Genomic DNA, 12,352 nt, shown 5'->3' on the forward strand with positions numbered 1-12,352 from the left:
TTACTGTCATAAAAGGTAAATCTTAATACACCTTTTATAGAGGAATAGGTCTATGACGGCAGAAGTGCCTAGGGCCCATAAAAGTCATAATGCGGACCTGAACTGGGCTTTTCTTGTGCTCTCCCAGCAGAGCAAGACTAATTCGAGACCAGGAGTGGCTCTTGCTGCCCACGTCCCCACTTCCCTGAGTCTTGTGACTTCGGTCGAGAGGGCTCTGCCACTCTCTTGCTCCCTGGTGGCCAGGGGCTTAGATCCAGAAAGGGCGGTGAGAGCCGGCTGGGTATATTTCTGTTCCTCCCCCAGCTCCTCCGAAAAATGAGGCTGATCTACTTAGGAAAAAAGAGATTTGGAAAATTCCTGCACAGTCCGGCTAACTGTGGCCTTTCAGGAAAAACAGCACTGGCGCAAAGAGAAACCTGCCCATCTCCAGGAAATAATCAGCCTAGAGGAGAAGTCAGCAAGACTGTTTTGTCACCTAAAGAGAAAATGAAATTTCGCAATAAAACCCAGATTCCCAAAGAAAAGGTAATTCTTGAAATCTGAGTTTCAGGTGCCATCTTAAGAGTGTGGCCCGAGGTAAAGAGCACCTTCCTCTATGGCCTGTAGGGTGGGTGCCCCTGGTGTGCTTTGGACCGGAGCTTGGGGACCTGGAGGCCTGGGGGCTGAGGGGCAAGGCGTGCCGACCCCACTGCACTGTCCATACCCACATCCTCAGGAGCTAGGTTGTAAGCAGGCAGAGTGGAACTCCCCTGGGCCTGTTACCAGCGCCAGGAGCCAGGCAGCATGTGGCTTCTCAGGAAAGCAAATTTGCAGAGCCATTTGCCTTACAATCTGATCTGTGCTGCCTTTTGGGAGTGAATGTGAGCCATGTAGCTCACTGAGTTTGCCTTTTTCCATCGGCTGCCAGGAAGCTCAGATCTAAGTTCTGTGCTCAATCATAGCACCTTCTCCCAAGCAAGGCTTCCTTCCCATTCCACTTCTTCCCTAATTCCTTGGCATTTTCGTGGAGCTTACTCTTATTGTGGTGACTTTTGTCTTATTGTGTTGATGTTTCTTCCTTTAAATGGCCACAAATTATCTTAGGACAAGTTTGCTGGGACCCTAATTCCACTAGTCACCCCTGTCACCTTAATCTGCCCTAAAATAATCCCATACTCATAGCCCCTTCTGTTCGGTTCCTCTGGCCTAGCAGACTCAGTTTCTTGCTCATAGCTTAGAGAGCAAGTGGTTTTTTTTTTTTTTTTGTATTTTTAAATTGCATTTTAGGTTTTGGGGTACATGTGAAGAACATGCAAGATTGTTGCATAGGTACACACATGGCAGTGTGATTTGCTGCCTTCCTCCCCATCACCTGTATCTGGCATTTCTCCCCATGCTGTCTCAGCAAACTGACACAAGAACAGAAAATCAAACACCGCATGTTCTCACTCACAGGTGGGTGTTGAACAATGAGGGCAAGGATTTTTTAAAAATGCAGAGGGTCGCCGGGCACGGTGGCTCATGCCTGTAATCCCAGCACTTTGGGAGGCTGAGATGGGCGGATCACAAGGTCAAGAGATTGAGACCATGGTGAAACCCCGTCTCTACTAAAAAATACAAAAATTAGCTGGGCGTGGTGGCACGTGCCTGTGGTCCCAGCTACTCGGGAGGCTGAGGGCAGGAGAATTGCTTGAACCCAGGAGGTGGAGGTTGCAGTGAGCCGAGATCACGCCACTGCACTCCAGCCTGGTGCCTGGCAACAGAGCAAGACTCTGTCTCAAAAAAAAAAAAAAAAAAAAAAAAGTAGAGGTTCTAAGTCATAAAGATGAATATTTACATACTATTAAAGATTCTTTTATTTGCAAGTAACAAGAATGTGATCAAATTGGCTGAAGGAAAAAAAGGCGGGAATGGTGTTGGAAATCTATTGGTTCAGTAATTAAAAAGTGGAGAGGCTGGGCTTCAGGCACAGCTGCATCCAGGTGATCATGTAATCTGGAATCTGTATCTCTAAACTCTGCCTTCTTCTGTATTATCATTCTCAATCAGGCCCTCTCCATGCCGACAGAAGGATGGCTACTAGTAGCCCAGGCTAATTTAAAATTCTGGAGGTAGAGAGATCTCCCTTCCAATATCATCTGCTTGGAGTTTTGTCCAAAGAGGACTATAATTGGATCAGCTAGGTTCAGAGATTCACTTCGAAACAAATCACCATGCCAGAGGATGCATTTCACTGATTAGCCAGGTTGTGTTGGGTCTGCTGGCATGCCCATGGTGTGGCCAAGGTCTTATTTTGAGTTTCTCCAAAGCAGACTCTAAGATGGAGATTCAGGTGTAAGTAGTTTCTTCGGGAGGTGATCTTAGTGTGCGGGGAGAGTAGAGAAGGACGCCAGGAAGGGAAGAGAGACACTAAAGGGAGTATTGAGGAGAAGGTAACCACTGTGGCCCCCTGGGGCTCGGTCCCTCATGGAGGCTGAGTAGATCACGCCCAGAACTGCTCACACAAAGGGTGAGTGAGAAAGCAGTGATATTTACTCACCAGCTTCCATCTCCATTAGTTTAGGGTCACTCCTGAGACATTAACTTCTCATCATCTCCAGGCTTCTCCACTTAAGAATGCAAGTCTTTGAGGAAAGAAGCCACCAGAATGCATGGGAATTGCCTAGCCAAAGTCACAGGTGGTGCCTGCCATGGGCCAAGGAGATATGGATGGAGGCAAGACCATGTCTGACATAGAAAGTCAAGTCAAGACCAGGGGTTTTGACACCAGCTGGTCTATGGTGATGCAGTTCTGATGCCATCTTCCCAGAGGCAGTACCACACTCCGCAGGTTGAATGCACAGTCCTCAACAAGACCTTCCCCACCTCGGATGCCAGCTGCAAGTTCAGGGGTCCCCAGGCCACCGTCACATCTGACCAACTGGCCTCAAATTCAAGGCTTCCATAATTCACTAGAATGACTCACAGAATTCAGAAGTCACTCTACTTAAGGTAACAGCTGTATTATAAAGAATACAGATCAGTACCAGACAAAGGAAGAGACATGCAGGGTAAGGTCAGGGAGGGTCTCGATGCAGAGCTCCCATGCTGTCTCTGTGGAATCAGGACAAATCACCCACAGCTGATGTGTTCACCATCCAGGAAGCTCGCCTGTTAGCTGGGCATGGTGGCACACACCTGCATCCCAGATACTTGGGAGGCTGAAGCAGGAGGACTGTTTGAGCCTGGGAGGTTGAGGAAGCTGCAGTGAGCCATGATTGCACCACTGCACTCCAGCCTGGGTGACAAAGTTCCTGTCTTTAAAAAAAAAAAAGACTTTCCTGTGCTTCAGTGTCCAGAGTTTTTATTGGGATTTTATGACATAGGCATGATTGATGGAATCACTGGCCATGTAGATGATCTCAATCTCTAGTCCCCTCCCCTCCTTGAGGTCAGGCTGGCTCAAAACCCCAGCACTGTAATTGAAAGGCTGATCTTTTTAGTGACCCCAGCCCCCGCAGCCCCCACTTTGAGTCATCTCATCTCACTAGCATCAAATCTGATGTGATTAAAGGGCCTCATGAATAACAAAGACCCTTCTATTACAAACTTCCAAGGATTTAGTGTCCCTCCCAGGACGCAGGGACAAAGGCTAGTGAAATTCTTTATTCTACAACAAGGGTCCTGCGTGGGGAGACAGGAGCACCTATCTGCAGCTGAGCTGTCACCTGCTCCTTGCTCCCAGCTGTGTTCAACTTGGGGCAATTCAAGCCATTGATACATTGAGGGAGAGGCCTGGGACATCTTCCCTCTCTGGGGACTAATGCCTTAAGCATTTGCAATAAGGCTGGGCCTGCTCAGCTTGGCCCTCTATAGGGATTCACTGTGTGGTTTAGATGCTACAGATTTCACTCCTTTGTAGCCACCCATTTCACCCCTCCTTTCCCCGAGGTAGTGGACCAAACTTCGTCCCTCCAGACTCAGTCTTCTGAAGCTAAGGTGGCCAGTGCTATTCCTGTCCCCAGCTCTTTCATTTCTGGGTAGGACCTTAATTTTAATTCTAAGCTCCCATCCCCCTGGGCCGGTAGAAGATTTATCTTCAGAATTTTTCGGCGTTTCCTCCCTACTGCCTTTGCCTGGGTCTGTGCCACCATTTTTTGCTCCTAATGCAACATCTGGCAAAGAAGGAGAAGGGTTGGATTTTGCCATTATCATCTTCATCATCCAGGTCACAGTCCCCAGTTTGAAAACCTTGGGTCTGAAAGTGTTCCAGAATTCAGAACTCTTTAGATTTTGGAAGGTAACATAAGACATAGACTATGCATTCCGTCACACCCCAGAAGCCGCTGGGACAGAACCCTACAATCAAATCCATTCATATTTCTGCAGTAAAACACATAAGCAGGCTGGGGCGGGGTGATACGTAAGGATAGTAAATAGCCTCACATCCATCCAGGTCAGCCTTATGCTCCAAAGAAGTTTAGGCTAAGTCAGGTATTGTGACCAGATGAGTTGTGAAAAACATTTGGATTTTAGAACTTCCAAATTTGAAATCACGAACAAGAATCATAGCACCAATAGCTCACGTTTATTGAGCATCTGCTGTAAGCTGAGACATGACCTCTGTCCAGCGCTATTGTTACTGCAATCCATGGCCACGAGAGCATTCCTGGATCTCATGCAAGAAAGGATTTGGGGTGAGTCCATAGAGCACAGTGAAAGCAACTTTATCAGTATAGTAAAGGGATAAAGAATGGCTATCCCATAGGGAAAGCAGAGGCATGGGCTGCTGAATTAAGGCTATTTAACATTATTTTTTAATTATGTGCAAAATAAGAGGTGGATTATTCATGAGTTTTCCAGGAAAGGGGTGGGCAATGCTCAGAACCGAGGGCTCCTCCCCCTTTTAGACCATATATGGTCACTTCCTGACGTTGCCATGGCATCTGTAACCTGTCATGGTGCTGGTGGGAGTGTCTCTTAGCATGCTAATGAGTTATAATTGGCATATAATGAGCAGTGAGGACAACCAGGGGTCGCTGTCATCGCCATCTTGGTTTTGGTGGTTTCTAGCTGGCTTCTTGACTGCAACCTGTTTTATCAGCAAGGTCTTTATGACCTGTATCTTCTGCCGACCTGACCTCCTGTCTCACCCTGTGACAGATGCCTGAGCTCCTGGACATGTGGCCCAGTAGGTCTCAGCCTCATTTTACCCAGCCCCTCATCAAGATGGAGTCACTCTGGTTCAAATGCCTCTAACACTATGATGGTAGGAGCTATTATTGTAAAGTTTATTCTTTGAAGATACGTGCTGAGTAAAAAACGAGGAAACTCAGGCCAGCACAAGAAATCAGATGCCAATTCCGATTTCCTTAGCTCCCCGGGGAGGTCCTCTGGACCCAGGGAGAGGGGCCAGGGAAGTCGCGCTGCTTCCTCGCCGGAGTGGGGTTTTATAGGGAGTGAAGGCGTTTGATTGGATTTGGGGAGACAGGATGTGGACAGCGGGAGTGACTATTGGTAGGGAGGTGGGACTTCCTGCGAGCGGGCTAAGTGCTGAGTGCAGAGGGGATTTCCAAGGCGGAGCTAGATGATTGGCATATTCTAATTTTCAAGTGGGGAGGGAGATGGGCGTATCTGAACTCCCAGCGGCGAGGCAACCAGCCTTACAATTATTGTCCCCATTTTATAGTTGAGAACACAGAGGCACAGGCTTAGTGGCGATTTTGGCTTCAAGGCTCACGTGCTTTGCCACTAGACTGGTCCATGTAGGCCACTGCGGGGCATCCATGGCTCTGTCCCTATAGCCCCTTCTGGTCCCCAAGGGCTCTTTGCTGCTAGGGCCGAACATGAGATGGAAGAACGAGGCTGGTAACTTCAGGACACATGGTCTCCTCACTCCAGATTGGGGGTCTCATATCTAAGGCCCAGAGCGACCGTGGAGGTGACTTAAATGAGGGCAGCTGGCCAGATATAATACAGCAGGGAATATAGCAGCTGTGGCCAACTTGAGAGTGGAAACTTGGGAGTTCGTATGCGTGGCATTCGAGGAAGGCCAAAACCCGTTTGTTTTGTTTTGTTTTGTTTTTTAATGAGAAAACAACTCCTGATTTTTGATTCAAAAAATTTTAAACAACTTTATTGAAGTATCATTTACACATCATGCTTAAAGCATGCAATTCAATGCGTTTTAGTAATCATCAGCATAGCTTAATTTTAAAACATTTTCATCACCCCAGAAAGAAACCCGTACCACTGGCAGCCACCGCTCATTCTCCACCAATCTTCCCAGCCCCGGGCAACCACTGATCTATTTTCTGTTCTGTGAATGTGCCGATTCTAGACATTTTCTATAAATGGATTTACAGAACATAGGATCTTTTATGACTGGCTTCTTTCGTTCATTTCACATACTTTCAAGCTTCATCGTGTTGTAGCTCGTATCAGTACTTTGTTAGTTTTATGGTTAAATAATATTCCATTGTATGGATTGACCACATTTTCTTTTTTCTTTTCTTTTTGAGACAGGGTCTCCCTTTGTTCCCAAGGCTGCAGCACGCTGGCACAACCATGGCTCACTGCAGCCTCGGCCTCTCTGGGTTCAGGTGATCCTCCCACCTCAACCTCCTGAGTAGCCAGGAACACGGGTGCCACCACTCCTGGCTAATGTTTGTATTTTTTGTAGAGATGGGGTTTCATCATGTTGCCCAGGCTGGTCTTGAACTCCTGGGCTCAAGCTATCTGCCTGCCTCAGCCTCCTGAAGTGCTTGGATTACAGATGTGAGGCACTGCGCCCAGCCTCATATTAATTTCTTGCCTTTTTTTTTTTTTTTTTTTTTTTGGAGGCAGAGGAAGTGAGGTTTGAGGTGGGACCTCCCGTGGGAAACACTCTATCCCCACATCTCAGCGCCAGGAGAGGAGAGCAGAGGGTCCCTGATGACGAAAGAGATGGAGCACGAGACGGGAGGCAGAGGAAGATGAAGAACAGGGGCCCTGCGGCAGAGGCAGATGCACACTTAAGGAGAGAGGGAAAGGAACAGAGAGAGGGAGGGAGACGGAGACAGAGAGAGAAGGAGAGAGACATGGAGAGACACGGAGACAGATGCAGAGAGAGATGGAGGGAGACAGAGACAGAGGAGAGAGAGATGGAGGGAGGAAGAAGGAAGTGAGAGAAAAAGGAGGAACAAGAGAGACAGGGAGCAAACAGGCTGACATTTATTGAGCACCTGCTGTATACCAGCCCGTCATCAGGTGTAATCCTATGAGAGGGAAGGTCACAAACTCCCCTCAAAACCCCTCCGCGATTCCCAGAGCCTTGAAGGCTCTCGTTCTTCTGCTCCCTCCACCTCCGTAACTTGCACTCACCTGTAGCCTTCCTCTTACCTGTCCAAGGAAGGTCCTAGGAGACCAGAGAACTGAGCCCGTCCTTCATGAGGAGCCCCACCAATGCAGGAGACGCCCAGCTCTGGCGGGATGGGAGACCCCGAACCCTGTTCCCCCCGGCTGGCTGCTGCACTCCCGTCCGCCTTCCTCCCTCCTCCCCTGCCTCTTCGTGAACACTTGCTGGCCTCCCAAGCCCACCTCCAAGCTCGCCTCCTCTTGGAGGCCTTTCCCGAAGCCAGGCAATGCAGACCTTTTATCTCCTTCAGGCTCCTCTCAGAGGCTGCAGCGCAGACACCTTGAGTGGCCTGGGAGGGAGTGTGGATGAGCGAGCGAGCTGGGGGTATGGCGGGAGCTATGTGAGGGCAGCAGACAGGCAGGCGGGCGATGGCACCGCTGGGGGCTTGGCTGCTGCAGGCCGGCCCAGCTCCAGCCCAGCTCCGGCCCAGCTCCGGCCCAGCTCCGGCCCTGCTCTGGCTGAGGGTTGTCAAGAAGAAATGTGGACCCAGTGTTGCCAGAGTTTCTGACTTTTTACAAGAGAAGCCAAAACTCCCATATTTTAATGGAAATCCTCCAGATTTTTTAAATGTTGGCCCCAAAATATCATCGTTTTTTTTTTTTAACAGCTCTTGCCAACATCTGCAGGTTCGATTCAAGCCATGAGCTGCCAGTTTTAGATGGTCGCTGGATCTATTTCTGTTTTAGCATTTGTAATAATTGATTTCACGTCACTGTTTATGTCACTCTCCTCATTAGCCTTGGAGGAATAGCCTTGCCATATTTGCGGCTGTATCCCCTGTGGCTGGCCCCATGCTTTGCATACAGAGGATGCTTAATAAATGTTAGCTCAATGAATGAGTTGGAGTGTTAGAAGCATATCAGTGGCCTGCAGAAGTGTCTGAAAATTCTAGAAGGGGATCGGGACCTGTCATCATGGGAGGCGACAGCCAGTGAGTCTTCTGGAGGTGGGACGGATGGGGCAGGCCCCTGTCCTGTTCCCCTGCCCGCTGGGATGAAAACCATTCATGATTTAAATTCCGCCACGTCCTTTGCATGTTGCTAGAAGCCTGGACTCGGGGAGTCTGCAGGCCATCGGGCCTTTCATACAAATGAGCCTGGCCCCAGGCACAGGGCCAACTAGAAATTGGGCTTTGGGGAGGTGGGAAGAGGTAAGCATTTTAATAAGTTCAATAAAAATTGGAAGTAAAAGCTATGCTGGAGGAACTGCTGGTGCCTGGCACTTTGAAGGGACTTAGTGGAGTGGGTGTAGCAAGGGATGCTGGGCATTTCAGGGCCTGGTCTCTGGTGAAATGCCAGGAGGTCGGGACAGGACTGCGAGGCCCAGGCTGGGACCTAGCCAGAAGGCTGGACTCTGAGGGGCGTGGCCAGGAAGTGGCCGGCCTCAGGGGGCGTGGCCTCAGGAGGACGCCGAGTGGGTGGGCGGGGCCGCCAGAGAACCTCAGGGTGGGTGCACTGCCGGTACCCTCCTCCTGGTGGCCAGTAGAGGGCAGCACAGATAGAGGATCCCGGAGTGGGTTAGGTGGGGAACCCAGCGGGGAAACTGAGGCCAAAACCCTGTTGTAGGGAAAAGGCTGAGCTCCTGGAGTCTCTGACACACAGTGGGCAAGGGCTCAGTAGGGAGAGTCTAACTCCAGTCTGTCCAGCGACCAGGAGCAGCCAGGCTCTGAGGGCTACCCGCCACAGCTCATGGGGTAGCGCTCACTGCTCTGCCCTGCCCCTGAGCCTTCCAGGTGGGAGCCAGGTCCACACTCTGCCTCCCAGTGGTTCCCATCTCTTCGCCAATGTGCCAGGCCCTTTCCTCAGGCATCTCACCCCCATTTTAGAGAAGAGGAGAAGGAGGCCCAGAGAGGTTAACTAACTTGCCTGAGGTCACACAGTGTGAATGGGAGAGCTGGGCTAAGAGCCGTGCAGTGCCTGCCCACCCAAGCCCTGCCTCACCTGCCATGCTCTGAACTGAGCCTGTGCATTGATCTGAGTGGGCATTTATTCCCGCCCCTCCTCCTAGAGCATGAGCCTGAGGGCAGGACTTGGTCTGTCCGGGTCATTCCTGTATCCCTGGTACCACAGGCACCAAGCTGGCCTCTGTAAATACTTGTGGAAGGAATGAGTGTTACAGAAACTCTGGTAGGAGAGGATTGGAAGACACATCTGAATCTTTCTGACCCTTCAAATAGGCACTCTCTCCTCTGCCCCTGAGCCAGGGTGGGCCCCTGGTGGGGAAAGCAGGGGGGTTGCTGTGAGCGGCATTCATCAACCTGAATGCTCTAATAAATGCTTCACTGTAGGTCTAGAAAAGTGAAAGTGAAGGCTAGGTGCAGTGGCTTATGCTTGTGATCCCAGCACTTTGGGAGGCTGAGGCAGGAGGATCACCTGAGGTCAGGAATTTGACACCAGCCTGGCCAACATGGTGAAACCCTGTCTCTACTAAAAATACATCAATTAACTGAGCTTGGTGGCGTGTGTCTTTAGTCCCAGCTACTCGGAAGGCTGAGGCAGGAGAATGGCTTGAATCTGGGTGGCAGAGGTTGCAGTGATCCAAGATCACACCACTGCACTCCAGCCTGGGCGACTGAGCAAGACTCCACCTCAAAAAAAAAAAAAAAAAGTGAAAGTGAGAGCCTGTATTTGGGTAGGGGTGGAGGGCAGATTGACCAGGTGTGGATCCTGGCCTCAGCACCAGGTATGTGCCTTTGGTCAAGTTCTCCGTCTTCCCTCAGCCTCAGTTACCCCTTCTCCAAAGCGGGATAATAGACTGCTGGAGGGGTGGTGGAGATGGAAGGCGTGAGCATGTATAAAGTGCTTAGTACAGTGCTTGATACGTGGTTGGCTCTGGGATGATGACTGTAACAGAACTGGTAATATCGTGGCAGCTCTGAGACTTTCATGGTATTTAAGTATGTCATGATTTGGTATTACAGTGACACTGTAGTTCATGTAATGGGAGGGGATGCAGGCAAGATCAGTTACAGAAAGGGAAGGATGGGTGTATCTGTGTGTGAGAGGACAGAGAGGGAGAGGCAGGAGAGATATACAGAGAAAAGCAGCGGTGGGAAGTAGAGAGACACACAGAGAAACAGAAACTAAGAGTGTTTATTTGGCCAGATGTGGTGGCTCACACCTGTAATCCTAGCACTTTGGGAGACCAAGGTGAGGAGATCACTGGAGCTCAGGAGTTTGAGACCAGCCTGGGCAGCACAGTAAGGCCCCATCTCTAAAAAAATAAAAGAAAAAGTTAGCTGGGCATAATGGTGTGCACCTGTGGTAGCCGCTCAGGAGGCTGAGGCAAGAGTATTACTTGGGGAGTTTGAGGCTGCAGTGAGCCGTGACTGCACCACTGCACTCTAGCTGGAGTGACAGAACAAGACTGTCTCAAAAAAAGAAAAGAGAAAAGAAGTATGTTTACTGCCAGTGCTTAGAGCACAGACATATATATATATATATATATATATATATATATATATATATATATATATGGAGAGAGAGGTGTCCCTGCCCTGCTATTGACATTTATCCAGTACAGCCACTTCCATCTCTGCTCCCCACCAGGTAGCAGTGGTTTGAATCCCCCAGGGTCTAAGAAGCCCTATAGGGCTCCCAGCCAGGATTGGATGTCAGGTGATGCTGGGGTCAGGGGACCCTTCCCAAGGTGACTAAAAGAGTATCAAGCCAAAGGAACCTGGGGATGATTCTCAGTCAGTCCAGGAAAACACGCTCCACGGTCCAGGTCAGGTATTGGGTGACAGAGGGCCAGAAGCCTGGTAGATCTAGAGCACAGTGGGACTGAGGTCGGTGGAAGTGAGAGACATCCCAGGAGATGGCTGGACTGGAGCCCAGTGTGGCCAGGAGCCCAGACTGTAGGGGTGAGCTGGACTGGCTCAAAGAAGAATGTGTGGGGCTGGTTCCGTCTTGGTCTCAGGCACTAGACGTTACAGCTGACCCCAAGTCTAGGGAGACCTCACAGAACAAACCTGTCTCCCAGACCAAGCCCTGAGCCTCATTGCAGGGACCATATTCTGTTCATCTCTGTGTCTCTGGAGCCCAGTAGGACTCAGTGGGAGCCTCTGTGAATGTTTTCAGATGAAGGAATTACTGGGTAGAGTTGTGGTGTCAGAGGTGGCCCCCACACATGGGCCTGGCTCCTTCCTGAGGCCAGAATGCAGCCAGCAGGGAGAGCCCTGGACCTGGAGAGCAGGGCTTCATCCTCAGCTTTGTAGGCGGATGTTCAGAGCTTTCCTGGGAATTCACACGAGGGCTTTGTGAGCCCCATTTTGCTGCCTCAAAGCCTGTTGGGGCTCATGTCTGGGTTCTGGTTCTCATGTCCAAGGGGTGGGAATTTGTTCACCCCATGTGGTTTCCCCTCTTTTCTAAAGGTCATTACGCAATTCCATCTCTCAGCATTTCTCTTTGTGGTGGCTGCAGGTGGGCACAGGGGAGAGCAGCCACTGTTGAGAAGATTAAGTCCAGTTGACGACTTTGGCTTTTGGGTGTTTTGCTGAGAGCTGCAGGGCTGTGGCAGTCTGAGGAGAGAGGCAGTGAAGGGCTGCGTTGAGCCCGCCTCTGACTGCCACCACGCTGCCTCCATGTCATAGTGTTCATAGTGGATTTCATTGCTTTTTGCCTTGATAGCATCCTTTCTTCTTCCTTCAGCTTAGAACACGGTGATTTTCCTTTGGAAACCTTCTCTCTTCCACTCTCATGCCATGTTTACTGTGCCCCGCCCCACTGCCAAGGTGGCCCCACAGCCCAGCCAATCAAAACATCATCTTCTTGCCCACAGTGACTGGTTCAGGGATGAGGGTGTGGTAGAGAGCAAGGCAATGAGATTCAGTTCTAGGATGTTTGCAGCAACTGCTGGAACACCAGAAACGCTCTGTTTAAAGATGAGAGGATGTAAGCTGGGAGCTCATGGATTCACCGTGTGGAGGGAATCTGCCAGAGAATGAGGCCAGCAGAAAGCAGTGCTTGAGAGAGGAAGGGACAGATTCCTGACCTCGTC

The 12,352-nt window shown here is 50.1% G+C and overlaps 1 protein-coding gene across 3 annotated transcripts in view; it reads left to right on the forward strand.

The window, feature by feature from the left end:
- Positions 1 to 12,352, forward strand: part of GSG1L (GSG1 like) — a 274,849-nt gene that overhangs the window by 189,915 nt on the left and 72,582 nt on the right. The window lies entirely within an intron of this gene.

This window comes from Saimiri boliviensis, chromosome 12 (genome assembly GCF_048565385.1).
Source record: "Saimiri boliviensis isolate mSaiBol1 chromosome 12, mSaiBol1.pri, whole genome shotgun sequence".
In the NCBI taxonomy this organism is placed as follows: Eukaryota; Metazoa; Chordata; class Mammalia; order Primates; family Cebidae; genus Saimiri; species Saimiri boliviensis.